This window comes from Cavia porcellus, unplaced genomic scaffold (assembly GCF_034190915.1).
Source record: "Cavia porcellus strain 051 isolate PalLab524CR breed Dunkin Hartley unplaced genomic scaffold, mCavPor4.1 scaffold_21, whole genome shotgun sequence".
Classification (NCBI taxonomy): domain Eukaryota; kingdom Metazoa; phylum Chordata; class Mammalia; order Rodentia; family Caviidae; genus Cavia; species Cavia porcellus.
The window spans coordinates 16,649,143-16,672,394 of NW_026947504.1; the positions used below are offsets into that span (position 1 = coordinate 16,649,143).

The 23,252-nt window shown below is 46.9% G+C and overlaps 1 long non-coding RNA gene across 2 annotated transcripts in view; it reads right to left on the minus strand.

Annotated features, from left to right (window-relative positions):
* Window positions 1-23,252, minus strand: part of LOC134471926 (uncharacterized) — a 40,680-nt gene that overhangs the window by 9,670 nt on the left and 7,758 nt on the right. Inside the window, exons 2-3 of one of the 2 annotated variants that reach the window (XR_010041676.1) lie at window positions 16,523-16,857; window positions 12,273-12,337 (exon numbers count right to left, since the gene is read on the minus strand). This is a non-coding gene — a long non-coding RNA (uncharacterized LOC134471926). The remainder of the gene's footprint in view (window positions 1-12,272; window positions 12,338-16,522; window positions 16,858-23,252) is intronic. The other variant, XR_010041675.1, reaches the window with a different exon arrangement.

A 23,252-nucleotide genomic window follows, 5' to 3' on the forward strand; every position in this document is an offset into this window, starting at 1 on the left:
TGGGGATTGAGCACAGGACCTTTGTACTAAGCCCTTTTTAAGTTTTATTTTGAGAGAGTGTCTCACTAAGTCACTAGGTTTCCCAGGCTGGACTCAAACTTGTGATCCTTGGTGTGTACCCCACAGCTGACTTTCTTTGCATGAGTAACCAACAGTGACATGGTGTATCTGAATGTGAGCAAAGTGGTGGGCAGGCACTGATGTGCTTATCAAATGCAATGGAAAGCTGTGAGGTGGGTTCCAGGCCAGTATGTGGACTGTAGCCAGTCGGAGATGGGTGCCCAGTTGGTGGGTAGGTTTTCATGTAGGCGGATGCTTTGTCACAGGACTTCCTATTATTAAAGTTGGATGATTTGAGCTCCCTTCTACCCCTCTGGAGAATGACTCTCTTCCCTCCCTGGGAGCCTCTCTTCCAGGATAACTCGCAGAGAGGTTATTTAGTCCAAAGAGACAAACTCCAAAAGCTGAATCACTGGGTACCCTGCTGTGGCTGGCACTGCCACATGAAGGCTCTGTGGAAGACAGGCAATTCAGTTGCCTAGCAACAGGTACCTGGAAACACAACCACCAAGGCCTTGGTCCAAGCCTGGGTCCAGTGCCCACGCTCTACAGATACCACTGTATCGATCAAGGCACATTCCACTTGGCTGGTCCTGGGTTTGTTCTCAGAGGGCTTTGTGAAAAGGAACAATCTCTCCCAAAGCCGTGGTCACCCATGACACATAGTTCTAGACCTACACACACTCGGATACAAGGGGACCTCCCCAAGGTCATCAACAGTGTTCCAGGTACTAGGTCAGACCCTCTCTCCAGGTTCAGGTCTATCTGGTTCCTATGGGCAGCAACCTCCTGGACTCGTGTCCTTTCTGGGTGTGCTGGTGGTTGGTGTTTGGAGTAGGGCTGTCCAGCATCCATTATTACTCCTAAAAACGCTCCCATCCCATGAAGGGACCCTGCCTCTCCCTGCTGTCCTGCACCCCACTTCTGGCCTCCTCCCCTTGAAATTAGATAGGTCAGATCCTGTCTTTCTTCTCTCCTGGGAGGCAGCGGGAGATACGTGCTGTAAAATGTTCTCCCACAAGACTTGTACAACCACTTGGATGGTTCTTGTCAGCGTCCTGCAGCACAGCAGTTGTGAGGGGCCATTGGCAGCTCCCGGCCTATATCCCCGTTACAAGCAGTCCCTGCTTCTCCTGCTTTCTGGGCCTCCATGGCATCTACTTCTAAGATTTGCCACACAGTGTTCCCTAAGCGGGCAGCGTGGGTCTTCTGGGGAGTCTCTGCCTTGCCTCCTACACTTCTTCACAGGAAAAATAACCCTAAAACTATATACGCCTAAGAAGCTGTCTCTTAGCTCAGGGGTGGGATGATAAGAAAGTTTGATCTTGTTCTTCTGTATCCTCTGGCAAAAACACTTTGCTCACATATACCCATTATGATTTGCGTATTTCTTTCATTGTTAAGAGAGAAATTAGAGAAGCGGACAAAGGACAACAGCCCTTTCCATGGAGAACAAGGAAGCCCTGCCCCACAGGGTGCCCTTGAGGAGCCGTGGTGGGGGCTGGCAGTGCCGGCTGGCTGCTATCACCCACTGGCAGGGCTGCAGGTATTGACAGAGCCCCGGGCTGAAGTCCCAGTTAGCTTTATCAACGCATGACTCAGGGTGAGTCCTTGTCCCCTTGAGCCTCGTGCTCTCCACATAATCAAGGAGGGATGGGTCAGAAGGATGTCTAAGAATTGTGCCTGGTTGAGATCATGGCCTGACGGAGGCAGAGCAGGCCTGGGAGAGAATCTGGAATCACACTGGCTGGGTGGGAGGTGCTTTGGGGGCCCGCATGGTCAGCACTGTCTGAGCTGAACAAGAATAAACACCCTGCTGAAGTGAGCTTCAGCAAAAAGAGAATCTGTTGGCTCATATAACTGAAATTTTGGGGTCTAGATTCAAGTTTAGCTGGATCCTATTTCCTTGGGTTCCTTCAGGCCTCTGCAGGTGTGTCCCTGGCTCAGTATTGTCACCGCCACAGGGGAGCAGGTCAGAGAGGTGAGTTCTCAGGCCTCACCCTGCGGTGGGCCTGGCGCAGCCTGAAGCTGACACACAGCTGCAGGCTGGGTCAGGTGGGGAGTGCTGATGACACCCTCACCCCATTCCTGACCAGTTCGTCAGGAAGTGCAGGGGCTGTGGGTCGGTCGTTGGCATTTTAAAGAGAGTCCCCCCAAGTGGCTGTCATAGAAGGCCAAGTCAAAGGAGCCACTGTTCTCCTCAGCAATTCCTAGTTTCCCAAGTGGCACTTAAGCAGGGATGGGGCAGTCCCTCTGGTGAGAACAGGGCCTTTAAATGAGTGACTCAGGAGCCAGCAACTCCAGCCAAGCGAATGTAAGGTGGCAGAGCCAGGGAGAACACCCACCTGCTCTGTGGGCTTTGCACCTGGCATTTACTACTTACGATGAACTAATCTCTACACCCTCACCGCGGCCACCTGAAAGATGAGCTGGGCAAACAGGAGCCACAATTGTCTGAATATATTCCAAAAATGCTACTTGTGCATGTATCTCATTTAAGCCACAGGGTAATATTAAGCAGGAATATCATGTGAAAGGCAAGGAATACTCAGAAGGAACATTAACTGTAAAGTAGGAACATTATGTAGGTAAACAAACTGCAAGTTACAACGATAAATCAGAATACACGTGAGGTCAGTAATGCAAAGCAGGATTATAACTGGTGAAAAGGTAATATTAAGCAGAAATATAACATGTGAAGGGTTAGGGTTGGGGTTGGGGTTAAGTAGGAAAACACTTTGTAAGTCAGGGGACATTAACAGGACTTTAACTTGTGAGGTAGGTATTAATAAATAGGAAAACAACTTGTAAGTGAGATATCATTATATAGGAATATATTCTAAGAAGTAGGCAATACTAAATAGAAAAATAACCTGCAATGTAGGTGATACTAAGTATAACACATGCAATAGATGAAATAATATAGGAACATAAGCCGTGAAATAGGTAAAATTGACCGGGAGTCTAACCTGTGAGCCAGGTAACATGGATAAGAATAATACCCAGGGTTACATAGGCTGGGAAGCAGGGACGAAGCTCTTTAGCAGAATACTTGGCTATAAGTGAGAGGCTCTGAGTTCAGCCCACAGAGGTAAAAGATGAATTTAATAGTGTGGTGTACATCAACATTAAACAGGAATAAAATCTGGGAAGTAGGTAACATTAAATAGGAATATAAACTACGATATAGGAAATATTGGGTAGGGATCTAGCCTTCAATTTAAGTAATGTTAAATAGGAATACAACCTGTAAGGTAGATAAAACTCAAAGGAAAATAATTTGCTCAGTCGGTAATATTAAGTAGAAAGATAGCCTGTAAGATAGGTAATATTGTAGTTGGGTAAATTAAGCTAGGCATATAACCTGTAGGATAGATAACAGTAAATAGAAACAACCTGTAAGGTTGGTCAAATTAAGGAGGAATATAACTTATGAGGTAGGTTGAATTAAATAAGAACATAGCTTTTGAGGTAGGGAAGTAACCTTTAACTAGGTAATCTTGAATAGGCAAATATCTCCAAGGAGGGTAATAATGAGGACATTACTTGTGAAGAATGTAATATTTTACAGGAAAATAACTTGTGAGGTAGCTAATGTTACCCAGGAATTCACTGGAGAGAGAGAAATGTATCTGTGAGGGGTAATACTAAATTCAGAGATCACAGGGTAAATAACTAGACCCAGGTGGCTGAGCAAGGATTCAAATCCAGGGTGTTTGGTTTGAAAACTGGGGCTTTTGTTCCCCCCTCACGCCCTGTGTGTAGCGAGGTCTTCTCTATGGTTAGGGGTAGAGGAGGTCGGGGAGAAAGTCAGAAGTGAATCTTCTCGTGAACCAGGGCTGCACTCAGAGCTCCATCGCTGAGGAACTTCGTGACCTCGAATGACATTCATTTATAACAAAAAAAGGAAATCACTTAATTATTTGCCAATAAATGATTGGCCAATGGAATTATGATAAAATGTTCTACCACGGAATGAAATGTAATGTTATGCCAAAGGCAGAAGTGAAGAAGTTCTGTAGAAACTGGCGTAGCTCAGTCTCTAAGGTGCACAACAAAAATAAGAATCCTTGAACAGTTTTGAGACCTCAAATGAGTCACTTGGGCACTGGATCCTTAGTCTGGATTTCTAAACAGTGGGGCCCCACCAACTGCCCTGGGAAGTCTCGCTATGCTCCACCATTCCGTGGCATTAACAGGAAGCTCCCAGGAGCAGGGTCTGCTTCCTGGGACCCCCAGGCTCACAGATGCTATGGTCATTCTGCTGGTTACAGAAGAATTACGGTGTTAAGGATTCCAAATCTTTTTCTTCTTTTTCAAAGCTTAGTAAACAGCTCATACCGAAGATCTAAATCTAAGGAGACCCTGGAGAACAGTGTAAAATCTCAGAACGTATTTTCATCATTTAAAACTGCAAAAATGAAACTGCTGCCAGGCATGACTCACACCCATAATCCCAGCACTCTGAGGGGACGAGGCAGGATAACTGCAAGTTGGAACCCAGCCTGTGCCACTTAGTGGCTTGTGAGACCCTATCTGGAAATCAACATTTTAAAAAAGGGATGGGGCTGCAGCTCAGTGTGGAGGCTTGGTTCCACTAACATTCCTCAGCCCCTGCTGTACCTGGTTCTGTGCTGAGACAGGTGTAGGGCAGCTCCATGGCTCCAAGGAGAACCACAGGTTCGGGCATAGCCTCACAGTGATCAGGGAGATGGAATTAAAACAAGATGCTCTGGACATCAACAGAAGAGTTGGGCTGGCGTGGATGTAATGAAATTTTGTTTGTTTTTTGAGACAGGGTCTCACTGTGTAGTTCAGGGTAGCCTTCAGCTCACTCTGTAGCCCAGGTTGGCTTCAAACTCATGGAAATTCTCCTGTCTCAGCCTCCCCAGTGCTGGAATTACAGGCTTGCTTCACCATGCCCACTCATATATACAATTGGTGGAGTATAAATTTGTGCAGTCATTTTCAGACATAATTTGGAATATCTTCAAAAATTTTTAATGTTCATATGCAACTCCACTTCTAAGACTATTCTCAAGAAATCTTCCTTTCAGACAGCAAGCCAAGCACATTCACTGGTATGCTGTGTGTTCTTTGTATTTGTTGGAAGCAGCCTTGGTCACCGTCACTGGGGAATGGCTGAACCAGGCTGTGTTCATGCTCTGGCAGACTATGCAATAGCTGACCAGCATAAAGTAGAACTACATCTAAGGAAAGGGAAAAATTCTCATGGGATAGAAATGAATAAAGCAAATTTCGGGATGCATTTGGTTGAACACACACACCACAATGAGATACCACCTCATACCTACTAGAATGGCTATGCAAAAAAAGTTAGATAAAGATAGTCCTGGTGAGGTACTGCATGACAAATCTCGAAAACCTTATGTTAAGTGAAAGAAGCCACTCACAAAATACTACCTATTGTACAATTCCACTATCAGAAGTGTCTGCAATAAGCCAATCCATAATAGAGAGAGAGAGAGCAGATTGGTGACTCTCAAGAGCTAGGAGGGAAAAGGGAATTGGGTGGTGACAGCTGAGTGACACACTTAAAAATGTGAGCTGTATGGTATTTTAACTATATCTTAACAAAGCTGCTAAAAACACAGAGGGATTATACATATTTATACATAAATATTATATATATATATATATATGGGGGGTTGTGATGAAACATTTTATAATAGCAAAAGAAAATTACTTATTTGTCAATAAATGATTGATCAGTGAAATTGTGGTAAATTTCACTGATGGAATAATAACATTATGTCAAAGGCAGGAATGGAGTTCTATATGCACTGGTGTAGTGCAATCTCTAAGGCACACGACAAAATAAGAAAAACAAGGTACAGGACTGTAAATAGCATGCTCCCCTCAAGTAAAAAAAAAAAAATGGTAAGACTGATCAGACTTACTTGGTTTTTATTTACATAGACCAGGCATTGGGAAACCAGCCTATAGATTAAATCAAGTTTGCTGCCTGTCGTGGTACAGCTAGTGAGCTAAGAATGGTGTTTAGATTATTAAACAGTTTTAAGAACAACAACAACAACAGCCAAAAGGAGAATTCATGGCACATGGAATGACGTGAAATTAAAATTTGTCTCTATAAATAAAGTTTTATTGGCACACAGCCATACTCATTCACTTCCACATAGCCTATGGCTGCTGCTTTCTCAAGATAATAACAGAGCTGATGAGTTGTGACAGCCACCACGAGCCTGCAAAGCCTAAAATATTTACGACCTGGCATTTGCAGGGAGGGTTTGCTGACTGCTTGCCTGGGCTCTCTGGAAGGCAATCTGTACTGGTGCCTCTGGGAGGAGACTGAGCAGTCCAGGCTGGGGACAAGAAGAAGATGTCTCACTGTGTGCCCCTTTGGGCCATTCGAATCATGTCCACAAAACAAAAGCTGTATATGTAACATATACATATACATGGTGTGCATGCGTGTGTGTATACGCATATATCCTAGCTCTTGGGAGACTGAGGTAGGAACATATGAAATACCTCAAATCTGTACAACAATGGGTAAACTGAGGTTCCTCCAAGAAATGGGTAGGGAGAAAAGAGGCAAGTAGCTTTGGCAGTAAATACCTGTATACCTCTGGCCTCTTTTACAAGAAGAATAACTTCATGTGTAATTTGTGCAACTGAGAAATAAGAATGCATTCATTAAAAAGAGAAAATTCAAGAATGTACTCATAAAAATAGCCTTCATTGTGCTTTTAGAGCTATGTGTTCTTTGAGGCTGTAGGATCTGCATAAAGCTCTTGGCTGAGGGGGCGGAGGGCGTGGAGGGGACGGAGGGGGCAGAGGGGGTTGCCATAGTACTAATCTAGTTACAGAAGGAATAGGAGAGCCCAAGAGATGTGTGTCAAGAATGAGAGCGCAGATCTGGGGATACAGCTCAGTGGCACAGCACCTGCCTGGCGAGCACAAGGTCCTGAGTTCAATTCCCTGTACAAAAGCCAGAGAGAGGGAGAGAGAGAGAGAGACAGAGAGAGACAGAGAGAGACAGAGAGAGACAGAGACAGAGAGACAGAGACAGACAGAGAATGGGAGGGCACTGGACAGCTTGTTGCATGGCCAGCAAGGAGCTGCCCAAGTGGCAGCACAGGGCATCTGGCCTGTTGTCACCTCAGCCCTTGGCTGTGGCACCCCATGGTGTGCATGCAGGTCCCTTGGCTGAGGAGCCTTTTAAGACCTTGTCGCTTCCTCCTTGAAGATCCTGATTTTGTTCATCCTTTCCAGCCTCTAGAGAATGCTCAGCAAGTGTCACTGGGGTCCGTTCAGCAGCTGCCCCAGGAACTGCTTTTTCAGTGAGCACCGGGGCTGTCCATGGCAACAAGAATCCCTGTCCAAGGGCCCAGCCTATGAGGCTGCAGCAAATCCAGGTGCCCAGGGACAGCCTGGTTCAAGAGACAGCTGGTAACAGAGGTGTCTCCACATGGACAAACGGAGGACAGTTTGCTTTGCTTGTCCTCACTCTTTCTTCCAGAAACAAAGTCCCTATTCTTTTACTTTTTGTTTCTTTGAGATGGGGTCTCTCTATGTAATTCAGTCCACTCTGGCCTTGACGGCCTCCCTACGTGATTCAGCTCATGGTGATCCTCTTGCCTCAGCTTCCCAAGCATGAGGGTCACCATGCCCCTTAAGGTCCCTATTCTCACTTAGAGAAGACTTTCTGTTTAGTCCATGTAGCATGGGTGGGACTAACGCAACCATAGATGCAAGATTGGGTGCGTCATACAGGCCTGGCCAATCAGAACATTCCATTTCCCCTATCACATGATTGGTTCAGAAGTGGACCTGTGACCCAAGGTGAGCCAATCAATGGCAGCTCCAGGATTTTTACTGGAGATATCAGGAGAACAGCCGTTGCTATCTTGGTTGTAGCTGTTATAGACAGAGGTTCACTTTGCTGGTGGACTTTTTGCCACAATATAGAGCAAGGCAACCTGAGAACTAAGCTGCATCTGAAGGAAGTGGAGCCGAGAATTAGAAACTGGTTTCTAATGACATCGTTTAAACTGGATGTAGTCGTACCTGAAGTTCTTACCTATTCCTGGCTTTTTCAATAAAAGACAAAAAATTTTTTTTCTCTCTTACTTAGGCTGGTTTGTATCGGCAAGAGGCAGAACTGCTGTGCAGGGTTGGCAGTTAAGCTTGCATCGGACTATGAACATTTCATGGCGATTTCCTTTCCATTACCTTTGCGGTGCACTTAACGCCCCCATTACCCTTCTGCTTTTGGGCAGCCCGAGGCAACAGCTTCCCTGACCGGCTTTCGTCCTCTTGTTGGGTGAGACAATTGTCCTACCTTGCAACCCGTGTCTCTAAATTCCAGTCCTTGATTGTCTGGACCTGAACCCTGCTATTACACACACACACACACACACACACACACACACACACACACACACAACCTTTTATGACTGAAATGCACTCAGAGACCGTTTTTGTTCTTTAACCTTCACAGAGTCTCACCCAGACTCTGTGCCAAGCACATTCTACACATAATCTCATCTAATCTCAATAACCCTATCAGGTAGGTTTTATGATTATTATTCTCATTTTCAAGAAATGGGAAGCAGTGGCTTGAGGAGATGAGGTCACTGACCCGAGAAGGGAAAGTCACAACACACCCACGATGAGGCGGAGTTGCGAGTGGGCCGCAGGAGAGCTCTGTGTTCTGCCTTCTGCACGGTGTGGTCCCGGATGGGCTGCAGGACCGCCTGAGTGCAGGTGCGCATTCTGGGGCCTCCCCCGCAACCCTGAGCCCTGACCCAGTGTGTCTGGGAAGCACCTTGGTTAAATAAGTGCTCCAGAGGCCGCTGAGCCATGAGATTCCAGGACTTCACCCTGTCAGTAGCCGCTGTCTGCCCACTAAGGACTTCGGCCCTAGAAACGGGTTTGGTGTTGCCAGATCCATGCTTGCCGGTGCTGAAGTTCTCCCTCAGCTCAAGAGTGATTAAAACACCTGGGGCTGGAGATTTAGCTCAGCGGCATAAGCGCCTGCCTTGCAAGCAGGCAGTCGTGAGTTCGATCCCTGGTACCGATAAAAAGGAAAAAGACAAAAAAAAAAAAACAATTAAAATAAATAAATAAATAAAAAAAAAAAAAAAAAAAAACACCTGACAGATTTCTCTGCTGACAGAAGAAAAAGAGACCATGGGCTTGTGAATGAGCAACTCAGCATGAAAAGAAAACAATAAACAATAATTAGGGGTCTGGTGGCCTATGCCTCTAATCCCAGCACTTTGGAGGCTGAATCAGGAGGGTCACTGCAAGTCTGAGGCCACTCTGGGTTACATAGTGAATTCAAGGCCAGCCTGAACTACATAGTGAGACCCTATCTCAAAATACACACAAACCTACATATGTACATACATACATACATACATACCTATACATGGAAAGACAAAAAGAAGAAAGAAAGAAAGAGAGAGAGAGAGAGAGAGAGAGAGAGAGAGAAAGAAAGAAAGAAAGAAAGAAAGAAAGAAAGAAAGAAAGAAAGAGAAAGAAAGAAACTCCCTAACTACTCTTCAGAGAGCAGTTATGAGGGTATGAACTGGTAGGGGTGAGAGCTGTAAGCCAGTGCCGGGGAGAAGTGAAATTCTACATAGGCTTTCATTGTTTTTCCCAGAGAAGGAATGATACACATACAGCCTCAAGGATAGAGATCAAAGTTCTTCACAAAGCCTAACACCCAATATGATCTAGCCCAGCTTTGCTGATGGCTAGCTTTCAGGCATGCTGTGTCCTCTGTGCAAATGCTGTTCCTTCTTGTTATGGTTTGTGTCTAGATGTCCCCCAGACGCCTCACATACTCATAGCTGGGGCTTTTCAAAGATGGCTGGGTCTAGGGTGAATATAGATCAAGAGTGTATTATAATCAGATTAGCCTGCTGATTGCTTCGGTATACTTCAAGATGTGGGTGAATGGATTTACTGAAGACAGAAGCCCACTGTGGGTATGGATGGCACCAACCTGGAGGTTTATACCCCGAATGCAACAAAAGAGGAGAGAAGAGCTGCTTCTTTCTGCTTCCTGCCTGTCATGGGCTGCCTTCTCCAGGATGCCACTCCATGATGTTGCCCTGCCTTGGAACCAGCTGACTACAGACTGAAACCTTTACAGACTGAGTCAAAATAACGCTTTCCTCCTCTACCTTGTGGATACTGGGTATTTTGTCCCAGCAAAGAGAAAGGCAACTAAGATGTTTTCCTTTTTCTCTTTTGCTTGAAAAACACACCCTCTGGATCTCTGGAAAGCCAAGTCTGAACACCAGATCTGGCTTCGGTACCCCCTTCAGTGTTCTCTTACCTCCTTGTAATGGGTCTGGGTCTGGATCCTACCACTCACACTGTATGTATGTGTTTGATTCTCACCATTAGACTATAAGGTTCCTGCAGGAATACCTGTATCTACCTTGTTCTCTATTATAGTCTCAACACCAGTCATATGACAACTCATTGAATAAATCAGTTAATGAATAAAAGGTTAAAAAAAAAAAAACTAGAACAGAAACTCTGGGCAAATTACTTGCAGTAATCCTTTTGACCACTAGGTGACCCACCACCATGACATCCCGCAGTGCTGGGCTGAGAGTGGAGGTAGGTAAAAGGATGAGCTAGGGGCTGGGGATTTAGCTCAGCGGCATAAGCATGTGCCTTGCAAGCAGGCAGTCGTGAGTTCAATCTCCGGTACCGATAAAAATGAAAAAGACAAAAAAAAAAAAAAAAGAGTAAAAGGATGAGCTGGCTGGGGTGGAGTCTGGCTGGGGTGGACGAGACCAGACTCCCCAGCTTGCCCAAGTGTCTCACTGCAGGACCTCATTCCCATCACATTGTCCTGCAACAGGCCAAAATGCTTCTCAGCATCTCAAGAGGTACTTCTTCTCTTGTGTGTCAAGCTTTTGGTTTTGTTATTGTGATCGTTGTTGTTGACTGCTTGAAATGGTTTTACAAATTGCTTTTTGTTAATAGTGCTCAGGAATTTGGTGTCACTTTTAGGATCTGAGCCTGTATGGAGCCCAATCCTCCCTCCTACCATTTATTTAAAACCTCTTTTGTGGTTTAAGAAAGACCACAGATTTATACATCTCTCTCTCTCTCTCTCTCTCAACCTCTCTCTCTCTTTCTCTTTCTTTGTCTCTTTCTCTCTGTCTCTGTCTCTCTGTCTCTCTCTCTCACTGTATGGGTGGTCTACCACTGAGTTAAACTCCTCAGCTCAGCAGCCAACTTTTACAGTACTACCAAGAACTCAGGTTGCAAGAGACAACAGCAGTGCTGAAATACAGCCTGTATATTACTTATTTCTGCAACAACCGCTCAGACCTATGATTCTCATTTAGGACCTGTGAAATAACAAATTAATAGACAGCATGGACTTGGTTCACTTACAAATAATGAAACCAAGTCACACCATCAATCTGAGACGGCAAACAAATGGCTAACTTGTTCATCCATGAGCCCCAACAATCCTACACTGTTAGAAGACCATGTCATTTGCAAAATGTGTGTCTCTGGCAGATCATCAAACCCTCAATGTGGCACAAATTTGGTGACTTGGAGCCTTTAAGAAGTCAGCAAGGAAAGACTGATCTAATGAGGTTAATCCTTCACTCCCTGTTCATGTTCCTGTGACTGTGTTAACTAATTTTGCTTCCTTATCTTCCAGTGGAGGCAGTGAACCTGCCAGGGCTGGCCTGCCAAGGGGAGTTTGAACCTCCTTTCTGTGCATATATTTGACTTGGAACTGGTTCCAGGCCAGTAGAACCTTGGTAAACAGTTGCAAAGGCCTATGGCAATCTTGTTTGCTGGGCTCCCCAACGATGCCAGTCTTCGCCCATTACAACTTTCCTATCTGAGGAGGTTGGGAATTATTTAGAAACGGCCTTATTTGAACAATAATCCTGCCAATATGACTGCCATAAAGATTGTGCTGTGGCTCCTTGAGCTGTTCATGAAGGGTGTAGAGGGAAACAGAAGCTGGATTAGTCAAGGGCTTCACACCAAGGTCGCCCAAAAAGGGCACAGTGGTAGTGAGGGTCCAGGACACCTGAGGCTCCTGGCAGCCCGATTGTGTGTTCTCCGTCTTGTGGGCTGTTTTCTGGTTTAAAAATGAGCAAGGGACTTGAATAGATATTTGTGCAAAGAAGATATGCAAGTGGCCAGTAAACACATGAAAAGATGCTTACCTTACTAATCATTAGAGAGATGGAAATCAAAACTTCGATGAGAAGTCGCTTCATATCCAGAATGGCTATGGAAGGAAGGGAGGAAAGAAGGAAGAAAGAGCAGATCAGAACCCAGAAAAATCACGTACTGCTGGAAGGAAAGTAAAATAATCCAACTGCGGAAAACGGTCTAGTAGTTCTTGAAAATATTACGATAGAATGAGCATAGAGCCCGGCAGCACCGCTTCCCGATGTGTGCCAAAAACAGGAGACAGTTTTGGAGAGATACCTGCTCTTCCATCTTCCTGGCAGCATTATGTTTTAGAGCTAAAACTCAGAAGCTACATAAGCATCTACTGAGGGATGCGTGAATGGAATGGATAAGCAAAATATGATACATGCCCTGTTCAATCTGAAAGTGGAAGAAGGTTCCAACAGGTGCCACACAACGGGCCAACCTTGATGACATGCTCAGTGCAGTAAGCTGGTCACAGAAAGATAAATAAATAGACTCGGTAGTACATGCCTATAATCCTAGCACTTAGGAGGCTGAGGCAGGAGGATCGCTGTGAGTTCAAGGCCAGCCTGAACCATATAATGAAACCCTGTCTCAAAAAGACCAAAAAAAAAAAAAAAAAAAAAAAAAGACAACTAATACATGATTCCACTTATGTGAGGCACTTACAGTAGCCAAAATCATAGAGACAGTCTAATAGAACTTACCGGAGACTTTTTGGAAGGAAAGTGGCAAATTATTTTTTAAGGGGACAGTTCACAGTTTCATAGACAGAGGCTTGGTGACAGTGCTCAGAGTTATGACTGTGTTTGATGAACTGCCGAACTGCTTTCACGTTACTGGCTGGGTAGGTGTGAGAAGAGACGAGCCCCCGGCCTGGCCTGTGAAAGCCTGCAGCGTAGTCAGGAAGGCAGGGTTAATGAGCCAAAAAGATGATGGTGAAGTGCAACTCCTTTAACGCCAGTGTCAGCCAGCGTCCCGTGTCCTTTGAGATTAAGTACAATTGGCAGGAACCTGGTCCTTCCTTGTGTGGGGAGCCCAGTGCCCTTCACTTGCCCTGCAAGTTTGTAGGAGCCTCTGTCCTCCCTACGTCCCCAGACCTTGGGACGGTTCTCCCCAAGGCTGTTCCAATTCTGGGGTACTTTTTGTTTTGGTTTTGGTTTTCCCCTGACAACTTGCTCTCTAGGGATATGAGTGCAGTCAGCTTTATGCGGTCAACAAGCAAGCGACTGTCACTGATTGACCATAGATAGGCTCCTAGCCGAACCCTCCCCTGCCTGGCTCTAGTCCTCTGTGCGAACGTGCTTGGCCGCTTGTCTTTAGGGTGCATTTTCCAGACCCCACCTCTCCCCAGGCGCCCAGGAATGCAGTTTTCCTCAGTGTGATGTTTGGACCAGTGAAGTCTCTGTACCCTCTTAAACCCAACTCCCGCACAAAGACTTGTTAGTATGATAGGCCATGAAGACCTCTGCTCTTTGGGGTTTGGGACGTTTGGTTGGTTGCTTAGTTTCACTGAGATAGGGTCTTGCTGAATAGCTCAGGCCGGCCCTGAACTCATTGTGCAGCCCAGCTGGCCTGGAACTCAGGGTGATCTCCTGCCTCAGCCTCTTGAGGGATTAGATGCTTGTGGATTGGGATTTTAGGATTAGATGCTTGTTCCACCGGGCCTGACTCACACTTTAAATTTTGTACCGTATGAAGCTATACTTAGTCCCAAAGAGTAGAGGGCTTCTTTGTTAGTATTTTACATTTTACTGTAAAGACAAATGGAAAAAAATCTTTAGTTTTGTTTGTGTTATTGTTTTGAGATGCGGTTTCACTATGTAGTTCAGCCCAGGTTTCCACTCACTGTGTATCCTAGGCTGGTCTTGAATCACATTGACACTCCTGCCTCAGCCTCCTGAGTTCTGAGATTACAGGTGTGCGCCTTCAAGCCCAACTGGAAAAAGTCTTTGTAATCTCAGTTTGTTGTTTCTTCTCCTTCAGCTTTTCCAAGAGAAGAGCCCCATAGAGAGTTAGAAAGACATCTTGTGGAGACACAGGAACTACGTTTTCCCTCTTGCAAACACGAAGTTGTTTGCTTGAGTTTTAAATGTCATTATTTTTTGCTCATGCTGCATTTACTACGTGCACTGTTGCATGCATTCATTCAACAAATGAGTATGACAGAAGGTGGACTTTATGCAGGCTGGAGTGGTCCAGGAGGATTTGTGGGAGGCATGGCTCCTGGGAATTGACCTGGAACTTCTCAACTGGGAGAGAGAATTTAGGACAAGACTCAGGGCTGAGCAGGGAGAAAGTCTGAGTAGGGCTGACAGGAGAGGAGGATGAGTAACTTCCGTTTAGTCAGCAAGCAGTGGCACAGCTCAACACAGCCGGACCCTGAGAGAGCCAGTCGGCTAGCGAGTGGCCTGCGAGAGGCGTGAAGTGGGAGGGAGGCAGGGTCGGTGGAGCCCAGCAATTAAGCAGAGCTGAAGACTGTGGGTGACGTGGGAAACAGTGCTTCCAGAGGAGCAAGTGTTGCTCATAAAATTCCCCAGTCGAGCTCCAGCCTGGGGAGCCGGTGAAGGATTTGCAAGATGGCATCATGGAGAGCCAAGGGGAGAAGGCAGGAAGGAGGCTGGGGATGCTAGTGCAGGGGGCCAGTCCTCGGAGGCCCCAGGAGGAGGAGGCCACGTCCCGGGGAAGTGGGGAGGCCGCGGGCTTCACAGCCAACCGGCAGGATGGCGCCTGATTGAGAGGGGTGCCCAGACGGGGCACAAGGAGGAGGCCTGGTAGGCGCCCACAGGAAGGAGTGTAAGGGCCCAGCGGCACAGCGGACCTCTGATGCCTGGCAGAGGTTATGGATTGGGCGAGAGCAGGTGGGAAAGAGCCCTGGACCCACAGGCAGGTGCAGCCTTGCAAAAGGCCACCCAGGTGAGCGTGACACAGCGCTGTCATAGCCTTTAAAACCCAAGGCAAGAACCCAGCCCTTCCTCAAGGAGGAAGCCCTGGGGGAGGCCAGCTTGTCTCCAGGCTTCCCTGGCGCCTGCCAGTCTCCCGGTTTGCAGACAGCGCAGGCCTGGGAGCCACAGCAGGCCACAGCGTCTAACTGGGACTTCATGCCGTGTTGTTGCGTTTCTTTCTGTGGCTGCCTTCTATTTATGGTTAGTAAAACCAGATTCCAGTTGGGGTTGTGATATCAAATTTTGTGTTTCAGCAAAGACACTTAAGCTAAGGGGAAAATGGGCCACTTTTAAACATACATTAAATAACTAATGTACAAGTGGGATCCACTCATGGCAAGGCCCGAGGAGGAGAGGCCTTAGTTTGCAGAAGGCCGGAAGACCAGGGCGGCAGGAGGGCACTGGGTTTGGAGTCTGACCATGGGTATGTGTGTAGGTGCTGTGCCCGCCTTTTCTGGTTGTTGTGGAAACTGGCTGACAACATCGTGGCTGGGGAAGGGCTCCAGGAACCAGATGGAACCAGGGAGGATGGGTGTAGGGACATTCCTACCTCGGGATCACAACAGGAAGTGACTCCACCCTGCCTCCCCCTCAGGGTCTGAGGCCTGAATGTGGGAGCTGGAGGTGTGGGGTGAGGGTAGTACTCATTTTGTTCTGAAAGGAGAGGGGAGGGGAGGGGAGAGGAGAGGAGAGGAGAAAGAAAGAAGAGGCACATGCCTGTAATCCTAGCACTTGGAAGGCTGAGGCAGGATGATCATTGTGAGTTCGAGGCCAGCTACATAGTTAAATTTAAGGCCAGCCTGGACTACATAGTGAGACTTTGTTTCAAAAAAAAAAAGTAGAAAAAGACAAGACATTTTATGCTGGGGAACTTGCATAGCACACTTGAGGCTCTAGGTTCCATCCCCATCAATGAGGAAAGGAATCAACAGAGAGAAAGAGAAAGAGAGAGAGAGAGAGAGAGAGAGAGAGAGAGAGAGAGAGAGAGTAAAAACAAATCTCCACAAAGAATAAGACAAATTGTTCAAACACTACCAGGTAGACTTTGTTCTCCAGAAGTAACATCTCAAAATCAAAATCTATCCTCTGGAAAGTTTGGAAGTCCATCCGCGGTCTCGAGTGTCACTCAGAAGTCCAGGTGTGGTGGCACATGCCTGTAATCCTAGCACTGGGAAGCTGAGGCAGGAAGAGTGCCGTGAGTTTGAAGCCAGCCTGGGCTACAAAGTGAGCTCTTCAAGGACAGCCTGCACTGCATAGTGAGGCCCTATCTCAAAACAAAGCAAAATAAAACAAAACCAAAAAAGAGGTACCTCAGTGCAATTTCTGATGAAGCAGATGGGCAGGCCTCAGGCGGCAGGAAGCTCTTACCGTGGACAGTCACCATTGCAGCACTGAGAACTTCTTTGCAGACCAGAGTTCTCTGGCTTTCCGTCTTGCTGTTGGGGGTGTCCTGTCTGCTGCCCTGCTGGAGCAGCTCCGTGGTCCCTAGGGTTCTGTCCCTCTCACTGTTCCTCATCGCTTGCTGGATGGTGATCGGAATGAGGCCTCCCTCTCTGCCAGGCTCACAGCCATCTCAGGTCCGGCGAGTGAGATGAACCAGCAGCTGCCCAGGAAAAGCTGGTCTTATTGCTCTGCAGACAGCGAGCTGAAGCATGTGGGAGACATGTGAAACAAGGAGGAAATTGGAAATTGACTTTTTCTTGCCCTTATGACCTCCTGATCCATAAAGGGATTTAAAGAATGATCCCTTCCAAATGAAAGTTCAAAGAATTTTAAATCACCCTGAGTTCAAAACCTAAAGCGGTATCTAAGGAGCACTGGTGTGCTTCCATTAGCTATCTAAGCCACAAAAATATTTGCCTGCGGACAAAGCCAGGGGCAAGAGGGTTCCAGGTGGCTCCATGGGACAGCTGGGCTGGAGGAGGTCATTCGCCCTAGTTCTCTCCCAAGGGGTAACTTGACTCAGTGAGTAGGACTGAGCTTCACACTGAGCATGCGCATCTCTGCTCTCAGCATGAGTGCAAATCCTGACTCTGCCATTAGGTACCCATGGAAAGTCAGGCAGGTGAGTTGCTTTACCTCCTCAAGTAGGGGTAACAATGCCACCTCTGTTATGGTTAAAACAGTGTCTTACTCATAACAGGTCCTGACAAAGATCAGGGGTTTTTTGGTTTTGTTTTTTTCTGAAATAGGGTCTCACATGCAGTTCATGCTGGCCTTGAACAGAGATTCTCCTGCCTCAGCCTCCCGAGTGCTGGGATTGCAGGTGTGAGCTACCATCGTCAGCAAGATTGGCTGCAATAATTATTTCTTTCGTCTTTTCTTTCTGTGATTTTGGGAGCCCAGTTTCAAGATTGTCAAAGCATTATAAATTATTTTGAAAGAAAACTATGCTACAGTTACTAGCAAATAAAATATTCACTTACAATAATGAGATAATGTCCACGAAACAGGTGTTGTCGGTGAGCTGGGGCTTGCTCTCCGCCACAGTCTCAGCAGCCTTCCTAAAGATGTGTGTTCTGTGCTTACACAGAAGCGCCCCAAGCAGCAGAGGCTTTGGGGAAGTCAAGCAGAGCTTGACTCATCAACCTGCACATGTAAGAGAGTCCCTCAAAAGCTATAGCTCTGTTTTTTTAATTCAACAAATTAAAAATAAGCCACAGATTTATAATTATTATCTGAAGGATTATACTTTGAAATGTAATATACTGATTGTGATAATTTGCAGAGAAAAAACAACTTATACATAATACATTTTTATGTCCATAAATTAATAAAATGATTTTTGACCTAGAAAGGGATTGCACGTATTTTAGTTCTCCTGTAACTTTTCACCCACCTCCACCCCATCTCCTCCAAACGCGGCGAACTCTTATCCTCAAGGCAGGAGTCTTCATTTCTGCTCTGGACGCCTCTCTCTTCCTATGGGACTTGCTTCCCATGACCCCACACAGAGGCCCACATGTGCTCGCCGTCTGTCTCTCACATTCAGCTTCCTCTAGAGAAACAAAGTCCTGGAGTGCCAGCACGCGGCAGATCTGGTCTGGGCATCTCCCTGTCAGAGGCTCTGCCCAATGATTGTCCTCAAGTTCAAGTCGCTCTCTCTTCCACAGGAGGGAAGGTGTTCTGGATATGTGTCTGACTCCCTGCTAACTGGTAAAAATGTAGCTGACTGTAGGATTTCCATTTCCTCTGTATGGCCAGTGGTGTTAGTCCCCATTTTACAGTTGGGGAGGGGGCACGTGGTACATGGATAACGTGTAAGCCATTCTTTCAGGAATGGTTTGCTTTGTTTTGCTTTGAGTGCTTACCATTCGGGGCCAGGCCCTGCCTTAAATGCACCAAACTGAAGGCGAGCAAGACAGGTCTATACTTTTCTGCAGCCCAAGTGTCTTTATCCGTGTAATGGGAATAATAATCCTGTAAGAGTGACTCTGGCCTCCTCCAGGGGTGTGTGGGGATCAGCTGAGCTAATGCATGTGAAAGTGCTTTATAAAATATTAAAGCGGGCTACAAATAGGAAGAATGATCAGGTACAGAGTTTACAAAGATGTTAAAAACAAAGCTTAGTTTTCTGCACCATTTTTGAATGATAATAAAAGAAACAACCATGCATCAGGCACCTAGGATGCACTGGCCATTTACATACCTTCTTGCTGGTCCCCAGGACGCCCCCACCCCACCCAGCTTTTCTTACAGGGTGCAGGCTGTCTCGCCAGAGGTCACACAGCTGGTGTGTGGTGGAGCCAGAATGTGCACCAGCTGAACCAGCATCTCAGGCGGGCTGGGGCTGGCAGGGTGTGCAGGAGAGAAGGTCGAGGGAAGGTGAGGGCAGAACTGAAGCATCACACCTCCTGCGGACCAGGGAGACAAAGCTGAGGCCCAAGGCCTCAGAGCACTTCTCAGAAAAAGCTCCGGAACTAGCAACCAGGGACGATGACTTAAGCTTTGCAAGAGTTTCCAGGTCTCCATCACTTCCTCTTACTGGTTCTTTCATGATTCAGGCTCCTTCCTGTAGGGCGTTGCAGTGAAACTCATCCTCCAGGCTGCCCATGTTTATTAAGTGCCCATTGTTCTGGTGCCAGGAGGAACATGAGGATGGGCCTGTGGACATCTCTGCAGAGACAAGAGCCAGGCAGAGCCCGGAGTCTTGTGCTGACCCACTGTGGTTGAGTAGAGGAACCCAAAGAACAGAGAGGCTGAAAGGGGAACGGAAAGCCCTTGGGTCTGCAGGCCCCTCACGGAAGACAGAAGGGAAGCGCAGAGACCTGAGTCCCCACTGGTTCTGAGCTGGGAGGACCCAGAAGGGAGGGGGCTTGACCCCAGCTCTGCAGCAAGCTGCTGCAGGACTGAAAGCAGCCTTGGGCTGGGTTGTGTCCTCCCCAGCCCTCCAAGGCCCTCAAGTTTCTCTTCCTCCTCCCTCCTCCTGCTCTGCAAGGGCCCACCCTCATTCTCAAGGAATCATAGGCTAAAAATAATCACTTGCCACCAGACTCAAGACCCAGGGGGAATTCAGCCCAAGGGGAGTCTTATGAGAGCGGAACAAGGCTGGGCAAGAGGGAAAGGGTGACAGTGTAAGGCCTAGGACCCTCAACTGGTGATGTAAATAACCCTGCACCTCCAATCTGGCTCCAGCTGAGCCAGATCTTCCAGACTTCAGCTCCATGACCTTCTACGGCTGGGGCTATTTAGATCCCAAGAAATGTGGCTGTGCCTGCTGGAAAGATAGAGCATGTGGCAAAAATAGCTTCACCCCCTTGCAATATTCCTACCATAACTGGACATAGTGAGTCTTTATCAGTTCAGAGGCATGCTTCCACTGGGGCAAAGGTGCTTTTCTGGGAAGACAGAACCCGTGACTCCTAGCCCAGGGGGAACTTCATAGGGTTCTCATTACCAGTAGCATTGCTGGAATCCTTTGGAAGAGAGTCCAGCTTTCTGGGTGGGAGGAGGTAGGGTAGGAGGAAGGGGCCGGGGACAGCCGGTGGCACACATCTGTCATCTAAGAAACCTTCTTGGATCTTAGCTGTCCTCTGCTCTCCTGCCTGTGCCACTGACAAACTCAAGTCCATTCCCCAAATTTGCTTGATGGATTCAGACTGTCTTCCACCTGAATCGTTGCTTAGACTGTCCACAGGGACGCAGGGGCTGGGAGACCCTCTCTGGCTCAAGGTTTACTCCATATTTAGCCATGTGGAGGCTGCACTTCCAGGGTCAGGGGCCCTGTGCTGCTATTAATAGCAACAACACTAGCTGTGCTGTGCTGAGCTCTGCTACTTTAGCATGCATTGTGATCATGACTTCATGTGACTTCTTGTGAATTGTCTCCTTTAACCCTCACTACAAGCCTGAGAGCTGTATGATAGTATCACACCCATTCTAAACAGGTAGGGAAAATGGACTTGGGGTCACCAGGTCGCCCATTTGCACACACACAGTGAGGGATGGAGCCCAGAGCTGAGGGTGACCTCAAGTCTAGTTCCAGATTGCATCCGGTGAGCCCCTCCCAAATGCTCTACTGCAGACGGGGACCCTAAGAGAAGGGAGATAGAGGCTACCAGTCAGTAGCCAGAGTCCTCAGAATGTTTCCCTGGAGCGCTATCGTGCTGTCCACTACAGGTGCCCCCAACCGACAGAGCCAGCTGCCTGTGGGACCTTTTCATATGCAGCTCCCTCTGCCCAAATGCCCATCCTTTGCTGTGTTTGCCTGCTTCCAGTCAGCCTGCAGGTCTCAGTTTAGCAGCTTTTTCCTCGGGGAAGCCTGGCCTGGCCAGGTTTGAGCTCACCCCACCCCATGGCCCGGGTTCCTAGGCTTTCACACAGATGTTACTGAAATGCATGCCAGAAGCCTTTTGTGGTCAGTGTCTGTGTCCCCGACTGGAATGCAAGGAGGGATTGTATATATCTGCTCACTAAAGTATTCATGCAGTTCTGCTCAGTGCCTGGCTTGTGCTGTAATGTGAGCTCGCTCGGCATTTGTGAGTGGAGTGAAGGGACACACGGACAGTTTGCTGACTGCTGGCTGAATGATCCAACAGTGATTGTGATGGATCTGAAAGTGAGGAGCAGCCGCCAGGGCACAGAGCAAAAGGGGGCTCGGATAGGGAGGAGGCTTCCCAGAGAAACAGTCTCTCAGAGATAGACAGCAAAGGGCTCAGTGACCTGTAAGGACCAGGTCACGCCGATATGCCTGTTGGTGTCCAGCTGTCAAGATCATGCTCCCCAGGGCCTTCCTGGTTTTCCTGAGCGAACTTTATGAGGAAGCAACTGCATACAGTTGCTTTGAAATGGTCCTGGTAGAAAAGCCCTGAGGATGGGATTTCTGAGGGTTTCTGCTTGCTGGCTTTTTTTTTTTTTTTTTGGAGACAGAATCTCACTATGTAGTCCTGGTTGGCCTTGAACTCACTATAGCCCAAGCTGGCCTAAAATTTGTAGTGATTCTCTTGTCTCAGCTTTCCAAATGCTGGTATTATAGGCAGAGCCACTACATTCGGCTAGGTGTCTGCTTTCTTTATCAGGTGTTTCTGCAATAAAACCCTCCTCTCTTGTCCCTTCCTCCCTCGAGAGTTCTGAGAGTAACAAAGGCAGGTTATCAAGGATGCTCTCAGATATCTACCGGGTGGAAATGCCTCCTCTTTGAGAAGTTTCTGGTTGCAGAGAATGAGGAAAAGGAGGGAAGAAGTGAGAGCTGACTTAGGATAACAGTGTCACTGATCACTTTTAATTTGTGTTATTTTTAAAATTAACTTGCGGGGCTGGGGATTTAGCTCAGCGGCATAAGCACCTGCTTTGCAAGCAGGCAGTCATGAGTTCGATCCCGGTACTGATAAAAAGATTAAAAAAAAAAAAAGTAAAATTAACTTGCAAAGAGAAAAGATAAAATAAAATTAACTTGCAGTAAGCTGGGCGTGGTGGCACACAACTGTAATCCAAGCACTCTGCAGGTTGACGCAGGAGAATCACCAAGAATTTGAGACCGGGCTACATAGAGATCCTGTCTCACTAAAAGCAAAAACAAAACTGAAACTAATATACAGTGAAATTAATGCACGTGTGTGTGTGTGTGTGTGTGTGTGTGTGTGTGTGTTTGCATAGTTCTAGATTGTTTTTTGGACAGAAACTTAATTGCAGTCCAGGCTGACTTTGAACTCACTGTGTAGCTCAGGTTGGCCTTGAACTCTCAGTGATCTTCTTGCCTCAGCCTTGTGAGTGCTGAAATTACAGGCATGTGCCAGTACGCTCACACCTGGGAAGTTCTAAGAATTTTAACATAGGTGTAGATTTGTGTAATCACCACACAATAGGGATATAAATCAATCTGCAGCTAGAAGCCCTTTCTAGTTGACCCCTTAGCCATGGCCTTTCCTGATTCTAACTGTGGCCGCCACTAATGGAGTCTCCATTCATCTGTCTGGTTTTGTCCTTCAACAAGGTTGCAAGGATAAAACCAGGCAGCAGGTCATCTTTTGAGACTCATTTCTTTTGCTCATTTTGTTGTTGTATCTATCAGTAGTTGGTACTTATTTGAGAGGGAGTTCTGGGGCTTGACCCCACGGCCTTTGCACTGAGTTACATCCTCAGGCTTTTAAAGTGTCTTTATTTTGAGACAGGATCTCCCTAAATTGCAGAGTTGCCCAAGCTGGGCTCCTCCTGCCTTGGCCTCTCAGAGTTCTGGGTTTAGAGGTATGTCCTCCAGGCAGTTAGTACCTTCTTCGCTGAGTAGTTTTGTAGTAGTGTAGAGAGGACATAGTTTACATGGTTTCACCCACTAAAGGACCTTTGAGTTGCTTCTGATTTGAAGCAGTTATACGTACAGCCATCGTAAATATTTGTGAACAAGTTTTTATGTGATTGTAATTGTTTCTTTAGGGAAATTACCTATAAATGAGATTGCTGAATTATATGTCAAATGTAGGTTTAACTTTGTAAGAACTGCCTAGCTGGTATCTACACTGTACTTTAAAATTCTACTAGAAAGCAATGTGTGAGGAGTAGAGTCACCGCTGAGCTTTGTCAGAGCTGGGTGTGGTCTTTTTTTAA